The sequence below is a fragment of the Canis lupus genome, chromosome 29, assembly GCF_048164855.1.
Source record: "Canis lupus baileyi chromosome 29, mCanLup2.hap1, whole genome shotgun sequence".
NCBI classification, from domain to species: Eukaryota; Metazoa; Chordata; class Mammalia; order Carnivora; family Canidae; genus Canis; species Canis lupus.
This window is the reverse complement of record NC_132866.1, coordinates 17,690,820-17,717,504: the sequence shown is the minus strand read 5'-3', so window position 1 is coordinate 17,717,504 and position 26,685 is coordinate 17,690,820. Positions and strand designations below refer to the sequence as shown.

General features: G+C 36.2%; 1 protein-coding gene and 1 pseudogene across 14 annotated transcripts in view; one reads left to right on the top strand and one right to left on the bottom strand.

Annotated features, from left to right (window-relative positions):
• Nucleotides 1-26,685, top strand: part of VTI1A (vesicle transport through interaction with t-SNAREs 1A) — a 356,845-nt gene that overhangs the window by 51,548 nt on the left and 278,612 nt on the right. The gene's annotated exons all lie outside the window — the stretch shown is intronic.
• On the bottom strand, nucleotides 2,001-25,452 carry LOC140621248 (lysine-rich nucleolar protein 1-like; annotated as a pseudogene).

The window sequence follows — 26,685 nt, the reverse complement described above, 5'->3', positions numbered from 1 at the left end:
GGTTAATTTTATGTATGCCCATGGCTTCTATTAATGCCTATACATTGATGATTTCAAAATCATGTCTCTAGCTCAGACTTTCACATTGCAGCACTGTACCATTTTCTTTTCAATTATCTATTGCATCTGTTCCAGTTTTACAGATATTCAGATACAGTGTTCCAACCTAAACTCATTAAACTTACTGTCTTTCCTTCAAAATCTGTTTCTCTTCCTGCCTTCATTATACTGGTTAATGCTTACATTGGTTATGCTGGTGAATATACCATCTACTTAGTTATCTACATGAGAAACCTGGGAGACACTTCATATTTCTTTCTTGGCCTTGACCTCACATCTAATTGTCACTAAGTCCCATGGATTCTACATTCTCTCTCCCCTCCATCCTCACTGTTGTTCTGTTCATTGAGGACCACATGGTCTCTTTCTTAACCCTAAAGATAAAGCCTGCAATTTCTGCCTTCACTCTAGTTCTTCTCTGGACTATTTTCCACTTTGAGTCTAGAGGAAACTTTCAAAAAAAAAAAAAATAAATCTGATTAGATCAAACTTCTATTTTTGTGACTTTCCTATACTTATAGGAGGTCACAAGGAATCTGATCCAGCTAAAAGAAATTGTTTGCCTCCCCAGTGTTTTTGATATGTTGAAATTGGATGCCAACATTAAAACATTGAGAGAGATCACAAAACACCCAAATTTCATATTTCTTTGAAAATTCCAGAAGATCTAGCATTTTGGAAACAGCTATAGCTGAGCTTGCATTTTTTAAAAAATTATTTAGTTTTTTAAAACTATTGAGTTTTTCAGCTTCTTTTTTTAGATATATGACTTGGAAATATTTTCTCCCATTCCATGGATTGCCTTTTCAGTCTGTTAATTATTTCCTGTAAGAAATCATTGCCACGATCAATGTCATGAAGCTTTTCCCCTATGTTTTCTTTTGTGTGTGCGTTTTGTGATTTCAGTTCTTACATTTAAGTCTTTAATCCATTTTGAGTTGATTTTGTGTATGATGTGTAATAAGGGACCAATGTTATTTTGCTGGTGGATATCTGTTTTCCCAGCATCATTTGTTGAAGAGACTATCCTTTCCCCATTGTGTATTCTTGATAACTTGCCAAAGATCAGTTGACCATATGTGTGTGGATTTATTCTGGACTTTCTATTCTGTTCCATTGGTCAATATGTCTATCTTTTTGTCAGTATCATACCATTTTGATTACTGCAACTTTATATATATATTTAGAAACTAAGGGATCCCTGGGTGGCTCAGTGGTTGAGCGCCCGCCTTCGGCCCGGGGTATGGTTCTGGGGTCCCGGGATCGAGTCCCTCATCGGGCTCCCTGCATGAAGCCTGCTTCTCCCTCCGCCTGTGTCTCTGCCTCTCTCTTTCTCTCTGTCTCTAATGAATAAATAAATAAAATCTTAAAAAAAAAAAAAGAAGAAACTAAGAAGTGTGGTGTCTCCACTTTAATCTTTCTCAGAATGATTTGGCTATTTGTGGCCTATTACAATTCCATATGAATTATAGGATTGTTTTATTCTCTTTCTGTAATAAGTGCCATTAGGATTTTTCTTGGGTGAACCTGGGCAATTTTATTACTTCATCCCCAAACCTCAGTTTCCTCATTGGTAAGATGAGGATCATAATAGCATCTATTTTGTAATTATTCAGATTATACACATTAATGCAAGGGAAACACATTAATATGTACCTGGCACTTACTAAGTACTCAACAAATTTAGCTCTTTATGTATGCTGATGTCTTCAAACAGGGATAGAATGCTTCACAAAGCAGATAGTAGGTGCTAGCCACTCACATGTTCTCTTGGCTTCTGACACATGAGCTTCCCTGACCCCAGTACATCCAAGCACATGGGCATAGTTTTCCTTAATCTCTACAGAGGTTTGATAAGAGACAACTGTCAGATGCTTTCATCTGCATAACTGAATAATAAAAGCTATTCTAGCTGTTTTTGAAGGACAAGACAGTACAGATTAATCTTTAAACTTGATTGACTTGGAAGTACTCCTATCAACATAAAAGATTTTGTCTGGGGGAATGGAGGAGCCAAGGCCAGCACCCTGATCTTACTGCCAGCTTATGGCCCAGTCGTAGTCCTGCTGCAGGTTCTGCTGCAGACTGGCAGCCACCTTCTTGTTGAGAGCCAAGGTGGGCCTTCCAGTCATGTTAGAGGGGCAGCTGAATGAAGGGGACACATTCTTAAAGCCACCCATAAGTTTGAAAAATGTCTGTTTCCTTTTCAAACCCAGCAGTATCCCCCTGGCCAAACTGAGTTCTTGTCCCCTTCCTAACTCCTGAAGCTTCCTTCATGACTGCCACATCATTAATTTCTTCTTGCAAGGCCTTCGCCTCACCTGGTCTCTGCATGCCTGTGTGTATGTGTGTGTGTGTGTGTGTGTGTGTGTGTGTGTGTGTGTGTGTTTCCTTTCTTTTTCAGCACCACCTCCTCTTCCCAGGGTTCTCCTGCTACTCTCCTCTCTTTCCTCTTCTCTCTCCTCCTCTTCAGAGCCAGCTTTTCAGTGCCTGGCTGCTCTGCCTTTTCCTTGGACTTCCTTTTCTTCTTTGCCAGGAATTTGGGGTTCTGTCCTATTGGGATGTATTCTGGAGCCTCCACTTGGATTGGCTGCTTCTTATTTTCTTTCTGAGAAATGCTCTACATGGTCTTGGAGAGCTCAAGGTGTCCTAGGGAGATGTCTTCCCTCTGGTGGATTTTCTTTTTCTTATTCATCTTCACAGTGTATTCCCTGGGGCTCCCCTGCTTCCATTTCTGACCTGAGGCCACCTGCTTCTTACCATTCTTCCCTACTAAGTAAGCATACTGAGCATCCCCAGACTCACAGAACCAAGGGTCCCTGGCAGAGGAGGCCACAGCCCCCTGAGCCTTTTTCTTCTTGTTGTGATTTTTGGGCTTCTTGCCAACTCTGGTCACCCTCCCGTGATGCCTGGGGTCCAAGGAGGTTTCTACCCTGGAGCCAGAGGACATGGCCAGAGGCCGTAAAGACTACCTTTTCTGTTTCTTCTCCCCACCTAGGAATTCAGATGAGCCAAGAGACTGCTTCCTGGGGCTGGATGACTTCTCTCTCCACCTAGCACATAACACGGTTTCAGGTTCTAGGTGCTCCTTACAGAGGGTCCTGTGGCCCTTCTTTTTCTTTACTAGAGGCATCTCAGATACCTGCCTTAGAACCATACTCTTTGAGGGGGGTGTGGCTCTTGTGGGACAGACTTCAGTGAAATAATTGTCACTGTTTAAAATGGACTATTGAGTCTCTGGTTCTTTGATCACCTTCTTCTTCTCTTTCTCTGTGAGCCCAAGGCCCGGTCTCCTTTGTGGGTTTTGGTGATTATTCCTGTAGGCCAATCTTCTCCACCTCCAGGTGAAAGCCGTCATTGGGACTTTGATAAGAATTGTGTTAGATCTGTAGATGATTTAGGGGAGCAGGGACAGTTAAAATATATTAATTCTAAAAAAATATATATATTAATTCTTGGGGTCCCTGGGTGGCTCAGTCAGTTAAGGGTCCAATTCTTGATTTTGGCTCAGGTCATGATCTCAGGGTTGTGAGATAGCCCCACATGGGGCTCTGTGCTGGGTGTGGAGCCTATTTAACATTCTTTCTATCCCTCTCCCCCTGCCCCTCCTGCCTGCCCTCCTACCCCAGCACGCATGCACAGGTGCCCTGCCCCCCCTTCTCTCTCTCTCTTTTAAAAGAAAAAAAAATTGAATTATTTCAATCTGTGGACATGGGATGTCTCTCTATTTGTTTGTTTCTTCTTTAATTTCTTTCATCAGGGACGCTTGGGTGGCTCAGTGGCTGAGCATGATCCCCAGGTCCCAGGATCAAGTCCTGCATCGGGCTCCCTGCAGGGAGCCTGCTTCTCCCTCTGTCTGTGTCTCTGCCTCTCTCTGTCTCTCATGAATAAATAAATAAAATCTTTAAAAGAAAATTTCTTTCATCAATGTTTTATAGTTTTCAGCATACAAGGATTTTATTATCTTCGGTGCTATTATAAATGGGATTGTTTTCTTGATTTTCTCTTCAGGTAGTTTGTTCATGGATAGAACACAACTGATTTCTGTATGTTGATTTTGTATCCTGAATTTACTTTTTACTTTACTGAATTTATTAATTCTAACAGTTTTTTTTCATGGATTTTTTAGGGTTTTCTATATATAACATCATGTTGTCTGCAAACAGAGACAATTTTACTTCTTCCTTTCCAATTTGGATTGTTCTTACTTCTTTTTCTTAACCTAACTATTCTGGTGAGGACTTCCAGTACTCTGTTGAATAGAAGTGGTGAGAGTAGACACGTTTGCCTTATTTCTGATCTTAGAGAAAAAACTTACAAGCTGTTCAGCTTTGAACTTTTGATTATGATTGTCAAGGCCTCATATGATGATCCCTCCCCTTCTGTTCTTTCTAACAGTTCTTCCCCTTTCACCCTCTGTCCAGACGTGTCAAAGTACCCCAGTCTATGGTGTCATGCACCATAGACTGGGGCTTTAATTATTATATGTATGCTATTTCTTTGTTTTGCAATGGTTATCCTTTCTTCTTTTCCATTTGATAAACTATTCATCATGTAAGCCCCAGGTTACAGAGCACCTTTGTAAAGCCATTCTTGACCTGATCAAACCAGACTAGTTGCTTCCTTTCTTCCACTGTACTAATATAAATCTCCCTTTTATAGTACAAGTTTATACTTACATATAACAATAGTTATTTGTCTTCATGGCTGCCTCCTCTGATGTCCTTGAGAAGTCCACAGTCCAGGAATCTGCTTTGTTAATAATGGAATACCTGGCATGTAGTGTTGTTAAAAAATGTTAAATAAATTCAGAAGTGAATGAAATAATTGGTGAATGGTGCAGAACTCCATGCTTGTGGTCTTATTTAGATTTGTTATCTTCTTTGACCTGAGCATGAGATTCTCAGTAAAACTTTGTGACTTTATTAATTGAACTTTTTTCTAAAAATCTATAGCAATCCTTATTTTATGTCATTATAACATATTCAGTTTTATAATTAATTCAAATATTTCTGGTCTTCTATGGTAAACTATTTTAAGAACTGTACATCTTTCTGTTCTCTCTTATGGAAAATTCTAAATTAGGGTTCTTAAAAGTTATTTACAAAAAAAAAAAGAGAAAGTGAAAGAAGTAGTAAATATTACTTCTAAAATTCTTTTCTGGGATCCCTGGGTGGCGCAGCAGTTTGGCGCCTGCCTTTGGCCCAGGGCGTGATCCTGGAGACCCGGGATCGAATCCCACGTCGGGCTCCCGGTGCATGGAGCCTGCTTCTCCCTCTGCCTGTGTCTCTGCCTCTCTCTCTCTCTGTATCTGTCATAAATAAATAAAAATAAAAAAAAATATAAAAAAAAATAAAAAAAATAAAAAAAAATAAAATTCTTTTCTTTCCTGATCAATATTTTAACATACTTTGTTTTTTAAGTATTATATTAATAATCACATTTTTCAAATACTCTGTGATTTAGTTACTGATTAAAAACAATTTTTTTTTTTTTTGGCTGGTTATCCTTTTCCTCAGAAATCTAGAACTTTTACATGATAAATTTACTTGTAAATTGAATAGTAAGATTTTTTTTTTTTTTTGGTTGGGGATTAGAAGTATCTTGTTTTCTAAAATAATGTCTTAAGTAAAATATAGCTTTCTTAAAAGATATTGCATGAGTTTGGAGCCGTGTTGATGATAGTTTGTAAGTGGCAACTTTAAAACAGATATTTTCTTCAGCTTCTATGATCTTATATCTTCCAACTTCTACAGTTGTATATCCTCTTTGCTATTTTACAAATAAACATAATGTTATTAGCCAGCCTTGAACTTAAGTAGCAAAATATGTATCTGTTCAGGTATCCTAGAATCCTTACCTTTTTTTTTTAATCTAGTATAATTTTTTTTACCTGTCCTAGATAAATCAGTGGTTAGTATTTATTTATATCTATGACCTCCAACTCAATAATCCTTATTTAAAAAAAAAAACCCAAAATGTCCATAAATCAAATGAAAATGAGTGGTTAATCAATTCGGTAAATGTGGAATGTTAGAAGGATGGCTGCATATGATTTTCATATGTGTTAATTTCCTATGAACATAACTGCTGACCTATTGTCATCAGGTCATGTATTTTTAGTTATTTTCCTAAAAGTGAGACTAAATCGTATATATCTGTCTTCATTTTCTCCACAAGTTCTGTTTGTAATCAATAGCATGATCTTGCTTTAACATTGGCTCTAGTCCCTGGAATCAAATGTCTACAGCTTGCTCAGGAATAAGGAGATTGTGACCTTTTCCAGAAAATATAAACTCTAATGTAACTATATGTGCTTTTTTATTGGTAGCTTAGAATTAAATCTACTTCTTTTGTTTCTTTTAACACAGCTAACTCAACTTCTTTCCCATTATTCTATTTCTAATGTTGGTATCCTGCAAGCAACTAATTTTTATGTTTTTATATCTTGGTTCCTCAGGAACAAACAAAACAGAGATTTTATGGAAGTTTGAAGCATGCTTTAAATTTAAATTGCCTTGGCTTTCTCTCATTCCTGAAAGAAAGCAAACAAATTTTCGTGTTGCCTATTTTTTTTTCCTAAGAAGGTAGAGGATTCCCATTTGATAAGGTTCTAATATTTTAACTAGTGAAACCTAAAACTTAAATTTTTCATATCAATTAAATGTTTTCTTTAAATAAATTTTCCAAAAAAAACCCCAAAACAACAAAAAATAAATAAATAAATAAGTTTTCCAAGTTTTCTTCCACTAACAGAATCATGGTTTGGAGGGACACTTTGAGGACAGCCCTTATATTAATGTTTAACTCTTCTGGCCTGTGTGATAGAAATCATCCTTTATCACTTAATCGCTTGGTTTTGAAAGTCTTATTTCTTGTTATCCATGTGAAATCGTGCATTTATATTGTTCTGCCTTGGGTCTTCAGTTTCCATTTCTTCTTTTATCCATGCATATAAGTTTGATGTCCAAGAGCTACAGAGATTATGGATGGCAACATTTACTGGATCACATACATATTCCTTCTTCTGTAGGCCAGTGTTTGATTGCACCCTGTGGCATAGTGTTTAGCATTCTGCCCAAGCCACTTCACTCAATGGAGTCAAACATGGTGATTCTTTCTTTTTTCCTGTGGGAAACTTCTCCATGCTGCAGAAGTTCTCACTATTTGGAGAACTTTTCTTAATCTCATGCCTAAAATGTCCCAATTATTTAAACTATCCTGGTAAAATATTCACGGGCAGTTGCCAAAATGTCCTAAAAATATAACCTGAAGTTCTTTGTTGCATTGTTGGAAACCTTTTACCCAGCAGATACTGGAGATTGTGGAACTGACTGATAAAGATGATTATCATTTACACAGAGAAAATTCTTCCTTTTTCCTGTGTTGCCTGTCTCAGTTCCTCATTCCACCTCCCCTTCAATCCCTAACTCAGGGAACTGCTGTTATTAATTCCTCGTATATCTTTTCAGCTTTTCTTTCTGTATATACAAGCAAATACAAATGTATATTCTTTTCCCTCCCCCTTTAAATAACAACAAGATGGCATGCCAAACAAAAGACAACCTAAATGGTACATACTGTTATACACCTTGCTCTCTTCACTCTTCAGTTGATCTTGGAGAGCAATACGTAAAAAAGTCATTCATTCTTTTTTTTTTTTTTAATACCTGAATAGTGTGTTCCATTGTATGAATGTACTAGATTTATTTAATCAATCCTGTGTAGATGGGTTTTGGTATTGCATGTGGTTCTGCAGTGAATGACACTGAACTTTGTCATTTTTCATGTGGAAAAATAAAAAAACAGAATTACTTCTTTGAAGAGAGTGTGTGTTGGCAATATTGATAATCCTTTCACACTGTCCTTTATGGGAGAGGTCTCAGTTGACACTCCCCATGACAGTACATGAGAGGTTACTCATAAAATGAATTTTCACTTACCACATTGAGTATCAGACTTCTGGATTTTGGTCAGATTGATAGAAGTAAAGCAGTAGCTTAATGTAGTTTTCATTAAACTTTTCTCATAAGTGAAATGGAATGTTTTCAGGAACTGTTTTTACCCTTTGCCAGTTTATTTGGGGAGATGGGGAGGACTGGTGATTGTTGCTCTTTTTCATATTAACTTCTAAGAATTCTTGATACAACCATGCCTCATTTTATTGTGCTTCACGGATACTGTGTTTTTTATAAATCAAAAGTTTGTGGAAACTATATCGAGTAACTGTTGGTGCAATTTTACTCTGTTGGTGCGATTTTTCCAACAGCATTTGCTCACTTTGTGTCTCTATGCCACATTTTGGTAATTCTCAATACTAACTGAATATTTCAACGCTGTCATTATTATTATATTTCCTATGATGATCTGTGATTAGTGATTATGACTTGTTGAAAGCTTAGATGCTAGTAAGCATGTTTTAGCAATATTTGTAAATGAAGATATGTACTTTTTTTTCTAGACATAATGCTACTGCACATTTAATAGATTACAAGATAGTGTAAACATAACTTTTATATGCACTGGGAAACCAAAAAATTAATTTGAATCACTTTATATTGCAATATTTGCTTTATTGTGGTGGTCTGGAACCAAACCCACAATATCTGCAAGGTCTGCCTGGTATATCTTGAATATTAACCCATTGTTCAAAATACAATTTGTTTTTTCTTTTTTCTTTTTAGTTTATAGTTTGTCTTTAGACTAATAAATAAACACTAAATTTATTCTATCTTTGTTTATATTTTGCCATTCAAAAATACTTCTTTTACGTGGTCAAAATCATCTGTCTTTTATTATTCTATATTTAGAATCATAGTTAGAAAGGATTTTTCACCTCAGGATTATAAATGAATTAAGGTAAAATTATTCCTGGTTGTTTTATATTTTTATCTTAAATTTGTCCCTTTCTTCCATTACATCTTCTAACTAGTTGTCATTTGTGTATATGAATTGTTTCCTGTACTTTAATATTTCAGCTTGCTCTCTTATTCACTTACTGTTTGCAATTTCAGCTGAGTCTCTTGAATTTTTGAGATATACAATTATATCATTTGTAAGTAATGATGGTTTTTTCTTCAATTTTATACTTTTAGCTGGTCTAATGATGTTTGCTCGTATTTTCAATAAAATGTTAAGTAACAGTAGTATTGATGCTCACTTTATTTATTTTTTCTTTTTTTGTAAAACAGCTTTATTGAGGTATACTTGACATGTATGTGACATATGTTTGACATGTGACTGTATATACTGCACTTGTTCTTTGTTCCTTTGTTCCTTATTTCTTACCTTCTTTATTTTTTTTCTTTCTTTCTTTTTTTAAAAAGATTTTATTTATTTATGAGAGACACAGGGAGAGAGAGAGAGAGAGAGAGATAGTGACATAGGCAGAGGGAGAAGCAGGCTCCATGCAGGGAGCCCGATCTGGAACTCTATCCCGAGACTCCAGCATCATGCCCTGTGCCAAAGGCAGGCGCTAAACCACTGAACCACCCAGGTGTCCCTCTTACCTTCTTTAGAGTAAATCACAAATCACAGTTTCTAATATGTTCTATCTCCTGTATTAAATTTTTAAGTATACTTCTTTGTGATATTTTTTAGTGGTTCCTATAAGAGCGTACAGTGTGTATCTTTAAGTTACTACAGTCTGCTTTCAAACAATATCATATTTTGTCATGGATAATGTTAAGACCTTACATAGTAGAATTCCACCCCACCCTTTGTAGCCTTGTTGTTTTATATTTTACTTCTACATATCCTATGAGACTCATGGAATATTCTTAGAGAAGTCTTTTATATCTACACAGGTATTTACTTGTTAGGGCTCTTTTTACTTCATGCAATTCATAATTTCCATTTGGTGTCTTATCTCTTCAGTCTGAAGAACTCATCTTAGCATATCCATTTGGGCAATTCTTCCAGAGATGAATTATTTCTACTTTTATCTATCTGGAAAAAAAAGTCTTTATTTTACCATCAGCTTTAAATAATATTTTCACTGGACATTGACTCTTGGTTTGACAGGTTTGTTTATTTTCCTATCTTTCTACACTTTAAAGGTATAATTTTATTATCTTCTGGCCTCCATTGTTTCTGGTGAGTTGTCCATCATTTATGTTACTTTCACTCTCTATGTGATGAATGTTCTCTTATCCTCTGGCTGCTTTTAAGATTTGCTGTTTATCTTTGTGTTTCAGCAGCCGGTTTAATTATATTGTACCTAGGTGTGGTTTCTTTGTAGCAGGTGTGAACTTGCTGGTGATTCATTGAACTTGCTGGACCTATGTGGTGATCTCTTTCATCAGTTTTATAAAGTTTTCAGTCATTATTTTTTTTTAAAGATTTTATTTATTTATTCATGAGAGAGAGAGAGAGAAAGAGAGAGAGGCAGAGACATAGGCAGAGAGAGAAGCAGGCTCCACGCAGGGAGCCCAATGTGGGACTTGATCCCAGGACTCCAGGACCACGCCCTGGGCCAAAGGCAGGGACTAAACCACTGAACCATCCAGGGATCCCCCATTATTTATTTAAATATTTCTTCTGCCCCACTTTCTCTATTTTCCTTTTTTAACTCTAATTACAAATATATTAGGTCATTTAATATTATGCCACAGTTCTTGTGTGCTTTGCTTCACTTTTTGTATCTTTGTGTTTTGGTTTGGATACTTTTCATTGACCTCCTGTTAACTTTATGGGTCCTTTTCTTTGCTGTTTCCAGTTCTTAAGTGATTTTAATGATATCATTTTAATTATTTTTTGATACTACATTTTTGTGTTAACATTTTTATATATTTGGTTCATTTTTATAGTATCTCTTCCTCTACTGAAATTCCCCATCTCTTCATGTGTATTGTCCATATTTTCTATCATATCCCTTAGCATTTTTACCATAGTTATTTTAAAGTCCTTGTGTGATAATCCGAATACATGGATCATCTCTGGGTGTGTGACCATGGGTCACATTCTCTTGCTTTTTCATGTGTCTTGTAATTTTTGATTGTGTGCTGGATATTTTAAATAAAAGATAATAGAGAGCAAAGTAAAATTTTATCAGAAAATAAAACATGCAAAACAAACAAAAACACTCCCTTTTCTTTCAGGCTTCTATGGTGGAGTGGCTAAGTCAATCTGACCTATATAATTGGGCTGTATGTGGGCCCTTTATTTTTTGCAATTTCAGTTTAATTCACATTATAAGGCTATAGTTAAGCCTTTCCTGTCAGCAGGTCTTGAGCTTTGAGCACTGGTGAATTTCCAAGATCTCATTCTGCTCTTCAGCCAAATCACCATCTTTTTGGTTTTTGGGATCTTGCTCTGCTATTTTATAGCCCCATTGCTAACTTTTTGACCCTCTGGGGAGTTGTCTTTGCTCTCCAGTCCTATCTTGACTTTCTATATCTTTAGAGATTTCTCTCTTTTCCACTTAAACTAAGCCTTAGGAAATTAGTGGGTTTACAATCTTTGAAGACCCAGAATGCCTCAGAGCATTTTCAGTCAGCACTGCTGTTCCCCTCTCCCATTCCAACCTTTGGTGGCTAAAATGCTGCAATGCCTCAGTTAGGTTTCTATCAGTTGTCTTTCCCTATCCCTACCCTACATATCCAAGATCTCAGAGTACTTAGCATGGATTTCTCTAAGCTCTGCTGCCTTACATCCCACTTTCAGAGGGTCAGCTACTTTAGAGGAAGCCTTGCATAGCCTAGGGGAATATCTCTCAGCAGCTCTATCATGTCCTGGGTACTCAGTGATGACTCATATGAAAGCATTGGTTAGTGAACCTTATACTTCATTCTGTGGCTCAGGATCATTGAAATCCTAACAGATGCAATGAAACGCGGGGACACCTACACCCCCCTGATGTTTATAGCAGCAATGTCCACAATAGCCAAACTGGAAGGAGCCTTGGTGTAAATCGAAAGATGAATGGATAAAGAAGATGTGGTTTATGTATACAATGGAATATTACTCGGCCATTAGAAACGACAAATACCCACCATTTGCTTCGACGTGGATGGAACTGGAGGGTATTATGCTGAGTGAAATAAGTCAATCGGAGAAGGACAAACATTATATGGTCTCATTCATTTGGAGAATAAAAAAATAGTGAAAGGGAATAAAGGGGAAAGGAGAAAAAATGAGTGGGAAATATCAGAAAGGGAGACAGAACATGAAAAACTCCTAACTCTGGGAAACGAACTAGGGGTGGTGGAAGGGGAGGTGGGCGGGGGGTGGGGGTGACTGGGTGACCGGCACTGAGGTGGGCACTTGATGGGATGAGCCCTGGGTGTTATTCTATATGTTGGCAAATTGAACACCAATAAAAAATAAATTTATATAAAAAAAATCCTAATGTGTTTTGCCAGCCCTGATACAAACCCTAAAAGTTTGTTAGAAGTTTGGCCATTTTCTTCTTACATGTATCTGTGGAGGCTTGTTCTACTCCTCCAGGAATGAGAACAGCCATAGGTCTCTTCTTTATTATGAAATGCTCATGATTTTCTGGAATGTTACCCTTGGGTGATTTTTAAAATGATGATTTTTGTCACTTCTCCAGCTTGCTTTGTTTGTTAAGGTGAAAACAATAGTCTTCTAACCTTCTATATTCTTTAGGAAACTGAAGTCCTATGTTATTCTTTAATTACCACTGCTTCTAATGCTTCTTTGAACATATTATGTCTAGGAAAGCCTCTGCCAGTGACCCACTTACACTTGTCCCCACACCCATTGTTTCAAACAAAGCATATAGGTTTTATGCTTCAGAATGAGTCTCCCACCTTTAGGCAGTATATGTTGGCTGGTGCCTGTCGAGCTCAGCTATTGTTGAGACCCCTTAACCTTCATACATTTTGTCGAGACCCCTTAACCTTCATACATTTTGTCACCCTCTACCAAGTGGATCTGCATGACCTCACCTGCTTTTGGACAGCTCTCCACATATTTTGGGATCTATGAGTAATACCTGGTTTCTAGTCTTGCCAAGCATAGAGAATTCAGAGTATATTTGTTCTTTCTTCTTGCCCACCCACCCACACACTCACTCCATCCTAGAGGGGAAGGAGAGGGAAAATGATGACTTAGAAGGCACCTGTTAACTTATGCAGCAGTGTTCTTATTGCAAGTCCCATGTAATCATTACAACAAAGTGTTTTTATTTTTCTTATGCAGATGTGCAGATGGAAACTCAGAAAGGTTAGACACCCTCTCTGCAGTCACACATATAATAAATAGCAAACCTGAGATTTAAATCATGTTAGACTCATAATGCTAAATAATGTGCTGATAATGAAGTGCATTATCTTTGAAGCTTCTATCTTGTATTACTGCCTGAATTCTTTTTAGAGCTTGGAATAACATAAACAGGTATTTTCTCTTTTAGAGACAGAGCAAAAGAATGGGTTGGAACCTAAATGCTCAGAAAACATTAAGGCTCAAAGCAGAGGAACTTAAGTTCAGATATAAGTATAAAAAGAGTCAAAAGAAAAAAAACAAAAATAAGAGGCAAAATTGAGTCCCAGGAGCCAGAAGGAACTGGAATGGAATAGCAATCACGTCTTTATATCAGGAGTTCATGTGACAACTGGGAGCAGAACTGACCCAGCCATGTTGGGCCATAGGTGTGTGAGGTCATCTTAAAGAGCTGAAGCAGCAAACCCAGAGTTTTATACACTGGAGAAATAGACTTGCTGGCATTCTCAATAATAATAATTATTATTATTATCAGAGCAGTTATTTTTCTTTAATGCCTACTCCATGCTAAACACTGTACTAGCTGTTTCATAAACTTAATCTCAATTAGACCTGAAGTGCATAGGGACTCAAAAACTTGCTTAGTAAAATCACAACTGGAAAAGGACAAAGCTGGAATTTGAATCCAGACTCATCAGATGCCCAAATTGGAGGTCTCTCTGATTTAACATATTGTTTCTTCAAAAGACAAGAAAATAAGAGTAATAGAAAGTAGCCCCAAACTCAAATAGAAATTAATATGTGTAAAGAATATTAAGTGTATTCAGAGTAGAAATAAGGGGAAAATGAAAAAAGAGTGACCTCCTCAACTTAACATATCATCAACAAGATATGGTACACATTGGTTCATGTTAGACTTTGGAAGAATCTACTAATGTCCACCTCTGGGTGCAATTAGGGCTACCGTTCATAAAGATAACTCAGAGAAAATTCTAGGTGGGCCCTCCAGATGATTAAAAAGAATGGAAACAAGTTGGAAAACAAGACAGATAAAGAAAGGTCCCACAATCATTTTCCATGATGGAAAGTTGTGGAGTTTTTAAGTGTCTTCAAGTCTGTGAAGAACTGTCTTGCCAAGTATGGGCAGCAGGTGTTGTTGGTCTGTACTGTATGTATAACTATAGTGCCATACATTTGAGTTTAATGTAGGGAATTAGTTCCTGACAGTAGCCAGTGACTGTTGGTAAACCTAATTGGTGAAAGTTAAGGCACCTTCTGTAGGTTTTTATAAGATACATTTAGAGCAGGATGATATAAGGGAGCAAGGCAGACTGGAGGACCTCTCAAGGTCCCTTCTATCCCTAAGGTTCTATTATGATTGCATATTTATAGAGCACCAAAATTGACTGTGTTCTTTTCAGGGAATAGAATTGCATTCAGTCCCTGTCCAGCGCCATCACACTCAAAATTAGATCAACAATACCTTGGTTGCCAAATCAAGTCAAAGTTTAGCAGGTACATGTCTAACTATCTGAGAATGTGTGTTCTCTTCAAGAATGTTAGAGAATGTCCTAATAGCATGGCACAAGATCTTTAGTTACTGCAAACACTCCCGTAAGATTTGTATTAGGTTCCTCTAGGGTGTTTTTATTAAAAGAAATAACAATAATAAGTCATTTCTTACTATCAAGCAACCAACTTTAGAATGATTGAATCAAAACTTCTAATTCAGAAGGAAAGGAAGGAAAAAAAGAATTGGATTTTATTGCCAAACTGTTTTAAATGGTAGGTAATATTCTGTTATTATTAATTTGATAGCTTTGAATTTCTCTGACTGTGGGTGATTTAAATTCAGTCCATTCTAATAGGTGAACTACATACAAAAAATAAAAAAAAAAGATGTTGCTAATTTAAAACTAGCCAATAAAGTTCTGTATTTTACTGAAAAAAAGGAAAACCCCATCATATATGGTAAAAATTAATAGTTTAAGTTGTCTGATTTTGACCATATTTTTTATTAACATGTATAATTATATATCTAATCAAGGATTGATTTGGACATTTAATTAATCTCATACATTTAACTAGTTGTAGAAAAATTGCTTATCAAGAGCCTCTACACTTTTTTCCCCACTTATCTTTTCATACTTTTTAATAATTTTAAACTTTTGATTTGGAAATAAACTCACGTTCAAAAGAGTTTAAAAAAAAGTGTAAAGAATAGTACAAAGAACATACATATATTCTTTTTATTTATTTATTTTTTAAAAATTTTATTTATTTATGATAGACACACAGTGAGAGAGAGAGAGAGAGGCAGAGACATAGGCAGAGGGAGAAGCAGGCTCCATGCACCGGGATCCCGATGTGGGATTCGATCCTGGGTCTCCAGGATCGCGCCCTGGGCCAAAGGCAGGCGCCAAACCGCTGCGCCACCCAGGGATCCCTTGACCTGAAATTTTATTAGAAAGCCTCATTCTCCTCTGATAACATGTAATTCCTGTCTGTTAGTTTTTTTTCTTGTGTGCTTATTAGTATTAAGTTGACTGTATGCTTGCTTTATGCTAGACCACTGCCAGAAAAACTGGACAGAATTAGTCTCAAGAATATTTTTCCTTCTGTAGCACCCACATGCAACATGTACGATCTATAGTAATTCTTATTCATTTGAAATACAGCAATTTGTTCCTGTCAGTAGAGGATAGGTTTGTTGTTTTAAATTGCCAGGTTTTGTTTTTGTTGGCGTGTTCCCCAATACAAATTGAATGGCTGACAAAAATCTATTTGTATGACAGTTCAATCTAGATAAGTGCCCTCTGTGGCCTAACGGTACAATTTGGGGTCTCAGAGATAAAAGCAAACTGAATGCCAGGCTTCTTGTAGCAGAGCTTCTTCATGCAGATAACAGAAGTAATCCATATTCCTGAGGTACACAAATCAGACAAACAAAGGAGATATATGCATGCACATCATCTCGTTTGAAACAGTGGTCTTTTAGCTTCCACATAATAAAAAATGGGAATATCTAACTGAGGAGAACAAAAAAAATAGCTCATATGAGATATGGCTATATTTGAAATTAAAGAGAAACATGGTATGGACTTATAAAGTTGGCGAGAGGTCTGTTGCCTAGCATTTTCCCATGGTATCCAGGTTTCCCCTGTTATCAGAAAGTTGAGTGTTCCTATGAAAGCTTTCGTAAGCCGAAATGATGTAAAAAAGCAAAGAAACAGTTATTATATGGCAAGATTTTTTAACATTCTCAGACCCAAAGAATAACCTCTCGTATGCTTTGCTGATACGTTAGACACATCTTGCTAATGGTCACACAAAATAAATTGAGACAAAGCACAGATGCCTACAGACACAGTTCAGAACCCTGGCAGCCTGATGCTGAGATGCTGAGTGCTGTTCCTAGGGAGGGAGCCAAGCGGGGCCACATTCACTGCTTTGGGGGGAGCTGCCTTCCTCATGGTTCACTGAAAAACAAATGCTGTCATTTTCGCTTTTCACTTTTTTTTTTTTTTGTAAAAGTAAAAATCCTCTTCAGATTTCTTCCAGCTAGCAAAAACAGTTACTAACATAGGCCTTTAACTAAAGTTGCATAATGTGAGTTTTCCAAAAGCAGGGGATACCTGTATTGGCTTTTGTCAAATGTATTTGCTTTCTATTTTAACATTTTCTCTTCTGAAATATCGTTAGACAGTGATTCCTTTGGAGCTTTGATATTCTGCAAGAGATAGGTTTAAAGGGGGTCTCCTTTAGTTCCTAAGATGAGGAACTGAGAATTTGTACCTTTTGGCTTACCTCTGCCTTTAAATATGTCAGGCTTACCACGCAGATATCTCTCAAATATAATTCATTTATAAAAAGAAGGATGAAATATATGCTAACAACAGTTATAAAGAAAGAGCTGTGACTAGTTCATAAGGTAACAGACACCCTGGAAGTAGGGCTAAGAGGTCCAGTTGTAGATATTCTGAAAAATAATCCATAGTGCTTGGTGATGTAGTGGATTTGGGAATAATTTTTAGGTTCTTATCTGAGGAGACTGTGTGCCTGGTAATACCATACATCAAACTAGGGAAAACATAAGGAGGAGCCAGCGTAAGAGAAAGAAAATGCCCCACTGTGTCTGTGCTTAGTCTGAGATGCCTTCGGGTTTTCTAAGGTGCCCAATGGGAATTAGATTGGTAAGAAGAATTTGCAGAGAATATGTCTCTCTTTGCCAGCTTCTAGGTGATAGTTAAAACACTGGGTAAAAATAAGATCATTTAGATGAGTGAGAAGAGATCTAAGGATGAAGACCTAGCCAGACAAAGAGAGAAGTTATAATGAAGGACACAGAAGGAGAGACCAGAAGGGTGGGAGGAATTCCAAAGAAAGACAGTGCTGTAACTGCTAAGGAGAAAGTGGGCAACAGTGTCAGATGCTATCAAGAGGTCAAATGTGAAGATGTCTGAAAGGTGGCCATTGGAGCCAAAGTTGGTGCACCAATTTGAGCAACAAAACTAATGATGTAGTATTAGACTATAAGTCAAAGTAAAATAAATATACATAAGTCCATACAGATATCAACAAATTATTGAATAATGATTGAGGAGACACATCTTTCATACAGAAGATTGCCAAATGAGTTATGAAGATACTCCTCTCTGAAAGGACATTGAGCATAACTCCCCACTCTTAAGTGTGGGCTGCACATAGTAAGTGCAGTACAGAAGAGGGAAAAGAGTAACTTTTCAGTAGAGAAACATGACAAACACTACTTCAGTCTGGTACCAACATCAACATCAATAGTGATAAGTCATATTGATAGTATGTACCTTGATATGATCTGATGAAAATGGTACTTTACCTTTTGAGTCTTCCTCCAAAAAACAGTACCACAGTCTAGTCAGAAGAACATCAGAAAGATCCCAGTTGAGGGACATTCTACAAAACACCTGGCCAGTCCTCTTCAAAACTTTCAAAATCATCAAAAACAAGGAAAGTCTGAGAAATTGTCACAGCCAAAAGGATCCTAAGAACACATGACTAGTAAATGTAACATGGAATTCTAGATGGTATCTGGAACAGAAAAAAAAAAAGTATTAAGGAAACCTGGAAAAAGTATGTACTTTAGTTAATAATAATGTATAACAATGAAGTATTGATCCATTAACTATGACAATTGTATCATAAGGTGTTAATAATAGGGGAAACTAAATGTGGGTTACATGGGGACTCTACTATCTTTGTAATTTTTTTATAATTCTGTAACTATTCTAAAACTTCAAAAGTTTACTTAGAAAACATGGCTAATGATTTTGTCAACGAGGAAGATACTGGTGATCCTAGGGAATCCTGTGGCATGGCAGGAAAGCATCAAGTTTTAAGTTGAGAAGGGGCTGGGGCGTAATAAGTGGCATCTATGTTCATGGAATACTCCTTCAAGAAGCTTGGCCAGGAAGGGAAGGATGAAGAAGAGGTTGGGTATTAGATGGGGAGTGTAGTACTGGCTGAAATAACATTTTGAAATATATAAAGCTGGATACACTTAAGAATGTTTATATCCTTAAAGGAAAGAACCAGTACAAAGTGACACACTGATGATATAAAAGAAACATTCAGCTGATGAAGCAAAGCGTTTGCCTAAGTAGGCAGGATTTTATTCTATTCAACTGAAGATGGAGATTCTTATAGGAATAACATGTTGTTTATGAATCAGGTATGAATATTTATATTTATTATACTTCATAGTTTGGGGTCACCCTGATAGGGAAGTAATCTTCAGAACGTTTCCATAGAGAACTTGGGCTTAAAAAATTTAGTTTTATTGCCTGAGCATCACAGTTTTATTAGCCATATTCATAAAGCATGAAAAGGCATCTATAAATTATGAGAACTGTAACCTCACTACAACACAGCATATACTATAATAAAGAATCTGTCACAACATGGGTTCAAAAGCAAGTATTAGGGAAAAAATATTGTAAAAATTATTTGCCTGTGAGATGGCTGGTTCCAATCTAAAATTGTAGAGTAACTGTATAGGGAGTCACCAGATCCCATGGGTAAGGAGGCAGTTCTTAACACATTTTAATAACTAGTGCAGCTCCTCTCCTGCCATCTGGGTAGATTATTGTTGCTTTATGGTGGAGCCTTTGAAGATTAGTCTTGAAACATATCTAAGTTACACCCATAAGTGTGGTTGTGACTCACCCTCAGATCAGACATTTTATTCTATGATATAAAATATTCTGCCTTAAGCATTCATCACCCTTGAACTTCCAAATTTATTGTTGTCAAGATTCCAGATGTTGACAACAATGTATAAATAAGGCTTGCTTTTTGTTTATTTATTTTGGAGGAGGGTGACAAGAAACAAAATCTATAAACTGATCAACTTTATAGTTGGTGATCAATACCTAGAACCAGATGAATGGTGCAGCCAAACCTGCCTTAGGGAAGGAGCAGTAGGACGGCCTCAGCCTGCCACAGTGGTTTTGTAATATGAAAGATGATGTGGTAAAGTAAAAAGAGCATTGACATTGGGAAATAGATTCCATCTTTCTTTTGCCTAGTCTTTCCCAAATATGTGGCCTTGGGGAGATCACTCATCTGACTTCAAACTCCTCATCTCTAAATATGTATGGTGGCTGGCCCAGATGATGCCTCATGTCGCTGTCAAGATTCTGTTTTTTGAGATATCTTAGTTCTTTATTGAGATCATTTGCTCTTGGAGATCTAGACCACATGAAATTATGGCTATAGACAGACTTTCAGTGAACAATTGCTTTTTGTTCCTAATTCTTAGCAGATTATGTAGGGAAATCAACATACAACTTAATTATGTAATTTGTGTACTTTGTTTCAGTAATTCTTTTAAAAATACAAATAAAGCATATGTTATATAGCATTCATTTATCAGAGTATCATTTTTCCAGTGGGAGTGCGTAGGGTATGTATGAGTTATTATCAAACAAAACAATAAACATTTGACATTTTATTTCAAAGATAGTCTATAGAGTGATTTTATTTTATATTCAGAAAGATTTTTAAAAATTAGATTTCCTCCACTGAAAACTTACACTATTCCAGATGTTGACAACAACATCTGGGCATTCTATCATGAGCTGATTTTCTGAATGAAGTAACTAAATTATTGATTGACAAGCTAACATGATTTACGGCAAAGCCACACTGTGTTCAATAGCAATGTGAAAGCCATAAACTACAAGCATATGCAAGTGAGGCCATGATACTAACTAACTCACATTGCATTTCGAAGCACCAATGCGCTAAACTTAAATTTTAGGCTTAAGTTTAGAATTGCTGGAGGAGGAAATGAAGAAGTACAGTTACATGATTTCTGGGCTCTCTGTTTTGCAAATCATTAAATGATGTAGCAGCAATGTGGTCAGAGTTCCTAGTATAAATAAAGGTCTATTCTAGCATTGTGAAACACAAATAGACTTATTATTCCATATGGATTGCATATGGGTTTGTGTGAGCCTGTATGTATGTGTGTGTATACACACACACACACATATATAACCTCATTATATGCATATAAATATTCACATGTGATGTTATAGATAAATTTTTAAAAATAAAAGTGTGTATAATCTAACTCGTTATTTACAGCCCAAACATAAATATCCACTTCAAACATGTAAAATGTTTTTGAAAGTATAAGCAAAAATAAGAAGTGAAAGTGATTATGGTAGAAAGACATTAGTCTTTTTCAAAAAAAAAAATATTTAAATACCTTTTCCTGGTATTACATACTAAGAACAATGGATTCTTTCAGTATTCTCACGTTAACCTGCTTTTCCAACTGTTGGTAGCTAGCAGCAGGGCATGTTAGTATTTTCTTTCTGGTGGCTTGCATATGGTCCATTGGCCATGAGTTTATGATAGATAGAAAGTGTGCTTTCCCTTTATGAATGCTACAATATTGGTGACATGTGGCCTGTGCACTTTCCAGCGAATGAGCTTGACCTTTAACTCTAAACAGTCCCTTGAGCAGAAGCAAGCCATGTTTAGTGGAATGATTACTTAGAAGAAACGGATTGGAACCTACTTTCTCTAATAACATTAAAGAAATTCAGTACAGTTTTTCCCACTGAAAGTCATCCAAAAATGGTAGCATCACAAAACAGGGAATTGGGCAAAACAATATAGTAGACTTACTGAGTTAAATAATGTTAACTTTTTTTTTTTTTAAGATTTTATGTATTTATTTGAGAGAGGGAGAGAGCACAAGCAGAGGGAGAGGCAGAAAAAGAGGGAGAATCAGATTCCCCACTGAACAGAGAGCCTGACGTGGGGCTTGATTCCAGCACCCTGGGATCATGACCTGAGCAGAAGGCAGACACTTAACTGAGCTACCCAGGCACCCCAAGAGTAGGAACTTTTAAAAGTTATTTTTGATATGTATTGGTCTAGGAAAGGTACATTAATTTGTACTCTCAGCCATGTATGTGTACTGGTTTTATTGCATCTTTTCCAATATTACTAATATTTAGTTGAACATCCTTTGCAAGGTTATCACATTCAAGGTATTATGATTGGTTTCCATTTGTTTATAATATTTAAATTCACACAACAGCCCCAAGAAATAAATATTGTTGCCATTTTTATATATTGAAGAAAGTGATATTCAGAAAACATAATTTGACCAAGATCACATACTGAAATGTTATCTCCATTCTTTTTGCTCAGTGGCCTGTGCTTTTTTATCCTAACTACTTTCCAAGAATCTAACATTTACCTAATAGTATACTTTGCCTTTACCTAGATCATGTACTATGGTATGTTTTAATCATAAATCTTTTTTTTTTTTTGCTAGAAATTAATGTGGCACAATGAGCACTGTGATGAACAAAATTTCATAACTTCCTTTTTTTTTTTCCTCCAAAATGTAAGTTTCCTGTCCTGGATTGATGAGCTTTTTTAAGTCTTGGGTCAGGGGTGGAGTGTGTATGAAAAGCTGAAATTGGTCATGGAGAAATAGAAGTGAGGTTAAAAATGGAATGCTTTGTGCCAAAGATAGATGCATTTTAGAAAATGCCATCTGGGCATTAGAGAAGTATGATATTATTTAATTCAAACCAGCTAGAATTCAGTAAGAAATGAATGCCAGCAATTATATGACTGGCTAATAAATATAATTTCATGGTATTCTGTAAGATATCCCAAAGTGTTAATTGTAACAGGAGCAGTTAAATTCTTTAGACCAGTTAAATTCTTTGGCTATGAAAGCATAACAGTTTCTAATCACCTGGTAACTTTGGGCACTATTAAATATATGGAGATTGAAAGACATGGTAGAAGCAATGGAAAAGTCTGGCCAGACTGAGTAATTTGTTTTAGACCTATGGAGAAATCTATTAACCATTTCTTCTATAGACCAATTTGATTAGGAAGTAGGACAAGCTGTTCTTTCATTACTTACCAAAACCGTACTGCACTTTGTATCAATTATTTGGCTGTCTGCAGCACATAGATTAGAATAAAGGGCTTTCTTAGTGTTTGTGAATGTTGCGGATTGCTGATTAGTAATTAAAGTACTGAATGAAGAAAATTAGGCCAAAATTGAATGGGAATGAGAAAGTCTTAATTCTGCGATACAGATGTTAGAAACAGATTGTCTTGAGCAGCCCATTCAACATAGTGACATTCTACACAGCCATGGAGTGTTTGCCTCCCATGTAAAACTCAAGTCAAATGCCTTAGAGATGGTTTCCTCTCCCATGCCTTGTGATGTAGCTGTATGGGTATTAATTTAGTGAAATATCCTGTCTGCCAGGTGTGGGAACTAGCTGATTTTATTGTAATACCAGATCATTACTTAATTCATATGCAACAGAGTGCAGCACATGGAAAGCATTATAAATCTATTTACAATGTGGCTGGTCTGATGATAACATTGTATTAAATTCCCAGGTGAGGCAATTTAAGCAATTGCTTTGCCATGTGCACGCTGTGGAAATTAAATTCTCATATATGCTTTAGTAATAAACTAACTGCATTGTTATGCTTATGTGAGTGGTGGATTGTAGAATCCTCATTCTGGCTATGTTGTACCCTATCTCACATGTAGAATCATATAGAAGGCTGCATCACAGATCACAGTTCTTAATTAGTTTCAGCTAGGTTAATTCGTTTTGTTTCTAGTCTAGCAGTGCCTATCCAGAAACATATTCAGTTCAGTTGGGAAATACTAAGGCTTGGGTCAAGTAGACAGATTGTTTCAAGCCAAATTTCCAGACAGAACTGGGCAAGTGTATCTGTTTGAACTTGGTTTAAGAAAATCAGCCAATCAGTGTGCAAAATCAGCCAATCAGTATCCATATACTAAGTGAAAACTGCTTGGAATCTGAAATCCTCACTTTCATAATGAAGAACTCACTTCTGTCATCAGTTTAAAATAGCCCTTGAAACTTTGTGCGCCTAACTTTTTAGGGATAACAGTCAATTGTTAACTTGCTGTATATTTTCTAGAGCTCATCTACAGTCTGTAGATTTTTCTGCCCAACTATGTCTAGTCTACCTAAGTTTAGTATAAGTTAGAAGGAATAAGCTATACAAAAACACACAACTAAAAGTGAGGAGTGCTGTTGTATTTAACTGTGAGTGTGTGTGTGTGTGCGTGCACACGCGCGTGTGTGCACATGTGGGGGGGGGGCGGTGGGCAAATATTGTCAGTCGAAGCTTTCCACCCTTATGGTACAGACCTGAAATTGCAATAGATTACAAACTGCATAGAGCTTCTGTCTTCTCCAGAAGCCACATATAAAGCACCAGTAGACAGTGGTAACTGACAACTAAGACTAAAAATGTTGACAATTTCTTGATTTGCCTGGTTAGCTTATGTATAGAAGTCATTAACTATTTATAAAATGCATTATGAATTGGGTTCCTTCAAACTGTAGCTGAGTGTGTGACATTTCCAGCTCAAATTCTCATGCTTGCATTTGGCTAAAATACAGATTTTATACAGTTGATAATAAAGTAAAAATATTTTAGTTACTTTATGAAGATACAGTTGATGTTTCAGTTTCATTAACTTCCAGTCAGCTGAATTAAAATATACATAATACTTAGTAATGGAGAGTGGGGTTATTAAAAATTCCACAAAAGGTAAAATTATTTATTAATGTTTTGGAGAGAAATTATCAATAAAATAAGCAGTTTGTCTTTCAAAGGAATTTGCCTTTTTTTGGTATTCAGTCAGTTTAGTGATGATCTTGCAGTCTAAATTATGGCTGATTACAATCAGCTTACTTAAAATTTCAAACCACAAAAAAAATTAAAAGAAAATACCAATGTCAGGCATTTAAATATAACTCTTAATAAAACAAAGTCTTGTTTTTTTTTAATTGTAAAATGATACTCCAGTGTAAAGAGTTCAATTTTCTGCATCAATTGTGTCATTTTCAAGAGAAACTATTTCTGATATTTGAAATGAGGGTTTTTTTTTAATTCTTTAAGAGAAGTTAGTTTAATCAGAGAACATTTTATAAACTCAGCATATCATTTGCTTAATTACATCCAGAAAGCCATCCAAATGACCAGTTTTTACCATCCCAATAGTAAGGACTGACATTTATAGAGACCACCCTTCAACTGTGGATAAATCCTTAGTTCTCTGTTGCTGAGCATGTACACTCTTAATTGCTGGTTTTCAAAAGCAATGGATTCTCACCAAAACAAGATTAGATATTTAGGGATACATGTTTGTAATTTTCTTCTTCTTTTGAAGTTTAGTAAATCAAAATAAGAATATAATGTAATTGAACAATCTATGCCAATTTGTTGGTATTTTGGTGAAAGGGGGAAAAACAAAAACAATCTCCATATGATATTCTTGCATACTGTGGAATGTTTTAGTCTCCCATAGTGATGAAATGAATAATTAAAAAGGCAGCTCTGATACCACAGCCTGTTTAAAGGTTCTCATTTCCTTTAATGCTGTAAAATACTTTTGCTTAGCTAGTTTGAGACTACTGTAGTGGGGATCTCCAAATGGGCAAAAGAAAGGTTTGGCTTGATCTAAATATTGTTGTAAGGCCATGAGGGATACTGACCTTGCAGTTTAGCATTTTTCAATACAAATTCTGTATGAAGTCTATAGAAATAATTAATAGTAGCTTCAGTAAATACAGTAAGAGAAGCAGGCTTAATATATGCTGTTTGTGGTGGTAAAAAGTCTGGCATGTTCACGACCGAATGAGTTGGTTCACTCTTGAATTGCTAGGACATGTGATATAGATGTCATTACTGACCCCAGGCTAATGACTTAACTTTGCTACTTTGTCCTCTGCAACACTGTTGGTTTTATTTATCTATTTGCTGCATTTGCTAAGGTACAAGAGATACAACTGCAGCAGAGAAGGGGTTTGGGGTAGAGATTTAGGGCAGAGAAGGATGCCATCATCTCCTTTGTACTGAAACATTATGCAATGTTTGCATTTTTTTCCTGAGTGTATTCAGAGGTCAATAAAATGAGGAGGAAATTTTGCATGGTAGAATGAGAACAGGTTCTAGTTTCAGTTTAACCAAAGTGATCTGTAGAATTCCATGAGATTGACTTGTTTTTCTGAAAAAATAAAGGGATGTCTAGATTTGTTTATTATTATTTACACTCCAGTCAGCCTTTTTTCAGCTAAATTCTACCAGAGAGTTAAACCCTAGTGCCCTTAGGCTTCTATTCTATGTAATGAACTAAATTCTCTCTATGTGCCATCCTTGGGAGATTGAGAAAACAGTCACTGAAATAATTTTCTGTTTTGTGGTTCAGATAAGGAACCCCAGTTGAGAAAGCCTGCAACTTTAAAATGATTCAAAATCTATGTGGTTTTCTTGTCAAAAGGCCTTTTAAATTTTAGTGTGATTTTTACATTTAAGATATTATGATCTCTATGTAGCAAAGCGGTGTTACTTACTAGTATAAAAATCTAATTAAAAATCTTGTTGACTTCTGCTCAAGGATTATGAAGAGTCCTTTTTAAACTACAATAATTTTTCAGATCATAGTTGAACAAGTACGAAATTTTAAGGCCTAAACTATAGTCTGCAAGTGAGAAAAGATTACTATTTCCCAGCTGCCATTTTAAGATTGACTCTTTTTTGCTTAGTTCAGAAGCAGAAAAGGCAGCAAAGTAACCTGTAAATCTGCATTTGGATCTGAAAGGGTGATGCTGAAGGAGGATCTGAGGATGGCACTCTAGCTTCATAACTAACTTTCAGAGCCTTTAGCTTTTCCAAATGTGTGGACATTTAGATAAGTCATGAATTGCTTATAGACATGTCCCTCTGACTTAACAGGTCAAGGTTGATTTCTTATAAAACAAAATTTCACTGAGTGAAGTGTTGACTCATAGCCCACTTGTCTTTATTTACTGGGATTGAGAAAGGTTGACTCAGCCCACTTGCCTTTATTTACTGGGA